Here is a 6,000-nt window from a genome sequence, read left to right as displayed (position 1 = left end):
AAAATTGAATTTTCCAAACCATCACTTGATGTTAATGCAGCTGCCTAAAATACTGCCCATCCAACGGGTTCTTCTGAAAATTTTTGGTAGTTTAACAGTCATAGCATAATCTTTGCACAATCAATTTTTTTTCAGAGTTTTTATTTAATTTTTGAACAGTCAAATTAGATCACTCTGCTTGAACTCAAACTCCCTCAACATCATTTGACTACTCATCTGAAAAGACTTGCTTTTATTTATGTAGTACTGGAGACCATAACTTATACCCTAGAGTTCAATAACACAGCATTTAGGGCCAGAGGCTGATTTATAAAAAGACCATGTGAAAAGACATCCTGGACACAGTAGGCCATATGTCTAAAACAAGGAAAAGATTCCCTAAGCTCTGCCATTTTGACAGAAAAACTCCAGCTGGTAATTCCCCTTTCTAGTCTGCATTGCTATTTAGGGAATTCCTGACTAATTGTCAACTTCTCTTAGTGTTGCACTAGAGCACGGCCTGTCCAATGGGTGGGAGGGGATGAAGGCTCTTGCTGCTGGGGGTGAGCTGTGACAGCTATGACAGAGGTCTTGTTCTCGTGAAACCAGGCTGCAAGCAGCTGCCTGCCAGCCCCCGCTCTGCCCTCAGACCCTTTTTGTTACCCAGCCTCAGGGCATCTGTCCTGCGATGGGTGAGAGGCTGGTGGTGGCAGCCTGATGCCCCCGCAGGCAGATACAGCCTAATGGGGGATTTGGGCTTGTACTGACCAGGGTTATTTCACCGGATGAGATCACTGCAGTATTTTGGAGAGCCCTGCACACATTATTGGAAACAGAGTGGGAGCTTGGAAGGGAGGAGGAGCTCTCTCTCACATGGAAAGCTTTAAAGCTACTAAATATTAAGTTCTCACCCAAGGGCTGAAATTTCCAATAGTAATTAAGAAGAGCTTTTCCCTTAGCAAGTGCTACATTAAAGTTCTTTTGCATCATTAAGAATAAAATCCTCCTCAGAAATCTGTTAATAAGTCCTGATTTGCTAGAGAGGTTGAAGGGGCAGGAAAAGGAAAAAAAAAAAAACCCAAAAAACAGAGAGGGAAAAATAAATGCCCTGAACTGTGCGGTGATAACGAATTATTAAAGATTATTCCTTCATTAGTTCCTCTGCTAGGTAAAGATGGTATGTGCATAAAAGAAGCCCCATGCAGAACTCTGTGTTGACCAAGTAACCCAATCAGTGGACTTAAGGAAGGTTTTCTAGTGTCTGAAAGCACTGTGATCATGCTCATGCTCTTCCCAAGCAGCAGCAGAACTGATGAGCCATCACCTCCGGAGAGTCGCCTCCAGGTCTCTGGGGAGAAGAGACAGCTCTGCCTACGTGGGGCCATAACCAGGAGCTCCAGCCGAGCTCGGAGCTGGGGCTCACACACCTTCCTCACCATCTGGCCACAGGAAGCATCATTTCAGCTCTTGTTACACACCCAAACATATGGGCTGCAAAATTCAGTTTGCTCAGTTTAATAGGAAATGCCGCAGAGGTGTTGTACAGCTCAGAACAACTATATTTGCAAACATATTCTGTGAGGAAAAACCAATAGCAATGCATAGAAACAGCCTCCACTGCAAGCATCTTGCCTTCCTTAGGCTTGCCTAATTTATTTGTGGTTTGTTTACTACATTTCATTATATTTTTACAAAAGAAATTACATTTGCTTAAAAATTAATGTCTATGCTTTGCCCTTTAGTTCCAGTATAATAAACTGTTCCTCTGGATTCATTTCTCACTGGATAACTATTCAAATAAATAGTTACTTACTTATTTTTCTTCATTCCAGAAAAAGCTATTCATGCATGGCCATACTCAACTGTGTTTATTTAGAAGGCAAATAGGAAAAAACAAAACAAAATCCAAAACACTACACTAAAAACTCACAAACAAACAAAACAACAACAAAAAAAATCACACCATACTAATGAATAGCTCATGCCTTTTGGAAAAGGCCACTTATTTTCCTTGGATCCATAGGACACTTGAAGAAAAACAAGTCAACATGGTATTCTTTTCAATTCCTTCAGTTTTTTAATGGTTTAGGTCTTGAGGTTTTGTGTGATCTGCCACTGCCTCCTGAAAGACACGCTCATTTCCCTTGTGCCAGTGGATCCCAGGAAGATCAACAATTGGAAAACTCAAAGGAAACAGGATTGGCAGGTGCCTAGCACAGATAGATGTGACTGGGAGCAACACAGAGAGGAGCACATTTGTACCTGGATTTGCGGCTGAAGGATCCCAGGAATGCTCAAAAGCTCCTGAAGTAAGAGAGCTGATTAAGTACCTAAAAGTATGAGACATGATGGGATTCTCCACCCCTTACATGGTTTGCATTTCCTGAATGTGACTAGATATTACACAAAATTATATTATGATCTATACTTTTCATACCCTAAAATACCTTTAGTGCACCAAAAAGGTGAGAAAGTAATAAAAGCTAGAAGTGGAATTTCTAAACTACTCAGGAAAATCCCATCCAGTGTTTCTTAGCTTGAAATAAACTCATTAATTTGGGGTGGGATTAATTCTACTTAATTAGCCATTTGAAGATTAGTTGGCTAGGGCTGAGCCAGTCACTGCAGGATCCCCAGCATCAGTGGAAAGCAATGCACACCCCCAGGAGATGCGATGAATCTCAGAAACACAGAGATGCTTTTTTCCAGAGCACCCGTCCAACAACGTGCACTTCAGGAACCTCTGAGCCAGCGTTTCCAGCTTTATGTTAAAACCTGTCAAGGGTTCCATTGCAGAACTCCTTCCTCTGTTAAAACTGAGCTCGTTCTTTCCTAGCTTTCAATGTGCTATTTACCCTCAGTAAGCCCTTTCTTCTGATCCCGTAAGTGCTCACTCCTTTGAGAATCACTGATTTCTTTTGCAAAGCCACGTGGTCACTCTCAACCTTTGTCCACATTAACTGATCCTTTCAAGGACTTTCAGGCAGCTTCTGAGGCATGACATGCCTCCAAAAGCTAAGCCAACTCTTCCACAGTATATTTATTCAGGCTTCCACTACTATCTCATTTATTACTGCATCTATAATTTTTCCAAGTCTAAGCTGATCAGCACTTTTCTTGAGCTTACCAGTACCTTTATGGAAAAGGCATCCATTACGTATTAGACAGTTTTCAGTCCTCTCATGCTCACGTGAGAAAAGAGGACTCCAAGTAGCAGCTTAGCCACTTCAGTCTTTGGTAGACATTACCCATCCAAATTACCTTATTTTGTTGGTTTGGTTTATAAAGTTTCAAATCAGTATTGCCTAAAGTCACACCCCCTCTTCTGATAATCAAATGTGAAGTTCCTCAATATTTCATATTTACAAGCCTGTTTTCCTCATCCCCGTCTTAAATTATTCTATGACTCTAAGACTTGGAAGATCCAGGATCAAGCCCCAAAAAGAGGAAAAAAAAAAAAAAAAAAAGGCACTGGATAATCTTCCAAATGTTGCAAAGATCATTGTGACCCCTACAAAAAGCTCCACATCAGCTTTCCCTGAGGACAAAACTATCACCACTCCATCTGCCTCCTCTCAGAAGAACAAATAGTATTGTAAATGTTGACAGGGCCTGATTTATAGGTTGGGGCTTTTACTCATATTCAACTATCCAAGTGCTAATAACACATGTACTAACACATAACACAAGTACTCTCATACTTACTCAGCCAGGAATCCAGCTAAGTTAAACAATTCACCTTCATCAGGCTTTTCTTCACTCTTCCAATAGAGAAACACAATTTGAGCATCCCAAGCTGCAATTCAGACTATTTAAACAATTTCTTTTCAGAACAACCAGTAAATTATGAAAAAAAAAACACCCCAAGATTCCTTTCGCTTCAGGTCAGATACCATTTCATTTGCAACAGCAAAACTGAGCAATTCCTTACCAGAGCACTTAAAAATACCTCAATACTATCAGCCACTCAACATTTTTGTACAAGTTACATAGAATTTAAGGTATGGCCTCATTCATTTCTGAAAGGCTCCCTTTTCCTCCATTCCTGTTTTTAGGAAATGTAAGTTGTTTTTTTCCACAGAGATGAGTAACCTATCTGCACTGTTGAAAAGAAAGCAAACGAACAAGTCAACCATCTCTTCCACCTCCATATCTGCAAATAGGTTATTCAAATTCAGCAGAGAAAACAAGTTTCACTAGGGAAGCACACTTTCTTTTTTTCTTTCTTCTACAAAAGCCTACTCACCTTACACAAGTATATAAACCTCCTAACATCACCACTTCGTCCTATAATCCCCAGTCAGCACAAACATCTAGCGACATACCTCTTCCCCAGGGTGAGCTCAGGTGCTACCAAACAGCCTAAGAACGGGGAACACCTGGAAGCAGTTAGGGCAGTTCCTATGCAGCTAATGAGGCAATTCTCATTTTCCATCCCTGGTTATTTACAGAACATTAAGAGGAAGTGCTCAGGAATATGTCCTCTTGCCCATACTCTGAGGAACACACCTAATGCTAGAGCTCCTGTCTCATGTGGGGTGCTGCTAGCCCTGTCAGAGTATGGCTCCAAACCCTGCTGCTCACTATGGCATGGCATAGCTGCTTGCATCAGTTTACTTTTATGAAATGCATTCATTTTTAAATTAAGATTAAATAGAACCTCACTCCTATGCTTTCGTAAAGAGATGTACTGGAGGCAAAGCCTGAATTACTGTCATCTACTGCATTAGCATGTAAGAAGCTCACAATATACCTTAACTGAAGCTGAGGATGCTTAGGCCAGGAGGCATCACTAGACCACTAGAGAGTTCAAAGCAGAAAGGCAGAAAGCTGAAAATGAAGAAGTAAAGAAGCCTAGAACTGAGCCAGCTTTTCAAGTGCTATATATAGATTATTCAGGTAACAATATGGTTCCCAAAGCCATAGGCTGTCCAACCCTTCTTCCCAGCCCATCACCTCTGCTAGTTCACGGTGCAGGACAACCACAGAATAAACAGGTATAAAAGTCCAGGCCACACTAGGTTGTAATTGACTCATGGTCACCTAGCAGGCTGATGAATTTATGATCAACTCCTGCTGTTAAAAGGAAGGTAGCACAAGGGGAAAAAACTCATCTCCAGTGATGAGGTTATATTAAAACTCATGCAACTGAATAAGGTGGGGATGTACTTGTTGGGCTGATTCTTCATCTCCCATTTATGCTGGTACCAAAGAAGAAATGTTTTTTAATTACAGAAAGATGGAAATTGCATACCACTATTTTCTTTAAAAAATAGTTCCCTAAAACTGAGCTACCTATCAGTTATCCATATATTCACAATATGCCTTTTCCATGAAATTCTGCAGATTTGTCCTTGGGTCACAGAAGTATAGAGCATTCTTTATTATCACACTTTTGTCAGTATGAAGTTTGTATCTCAGGCAACAAAATTTTGAAAAGTCTCTTAGTATCAACATAAAGCAGCTAAGTTTTGGAAGAAGTTAATTAAGGCATAACATCTGGAGGCAGATCTAGGCTTTTTAACTGAATTCCCAGTCTTATTTAATTTACTGTTAATTTGGTTTCTGACACTGGATGATTCTCTCCAGCCAATAAATGAACTTTCCCACTTTACCTGTCCCATCCTCCCCCATTTTGCAATCACTAGCAAGTCACAGTAATCTACTTTGTCCTTGGGTGTTAGCTGGCATTGGATTTCTCAGAGGCTGGTCACCCCTCTAATATTTCTGTAAAGTTACAATGTAGTCATACAAAAATTCCATAAAGTTGCATAATTAATGAAGTATTAAAAATATTTTTGAGCTAAGGTTGCAATATAAAAGCTGCTTTAAGTAGGTGCCAACACTGTGTAGGTAAGATGCTCCTGGGATACAAGGTACTGAACTCTGCATGTACCCTTGCAAAGGAGTTAGATTTGTCCTCCCGACATCCTTGAACATCATTCTTGTGGTTAAAAAAATGCACCAAGAATATCCCACTAGGCACCACCACCTCTTTCAGTCAAATTATCCATGCAAGTG

This window comes from Hirundo rustica, chromosome 3 (assembly GCF_015227805.2).
Source record: "Hirundo rustica isolate bHirRus1 chromosome 3, bHirRus1.pri.v3, whole genome shotgun sequence".
Lineage (NCBI taxonomy): Eukaryota > Metazoa > Chordata > Aves > Passeriformes > Hirundinidae > Hirundo > Hirundo rustica.
Note: the sequence above shows the minus strand (reverse complement) of the source record.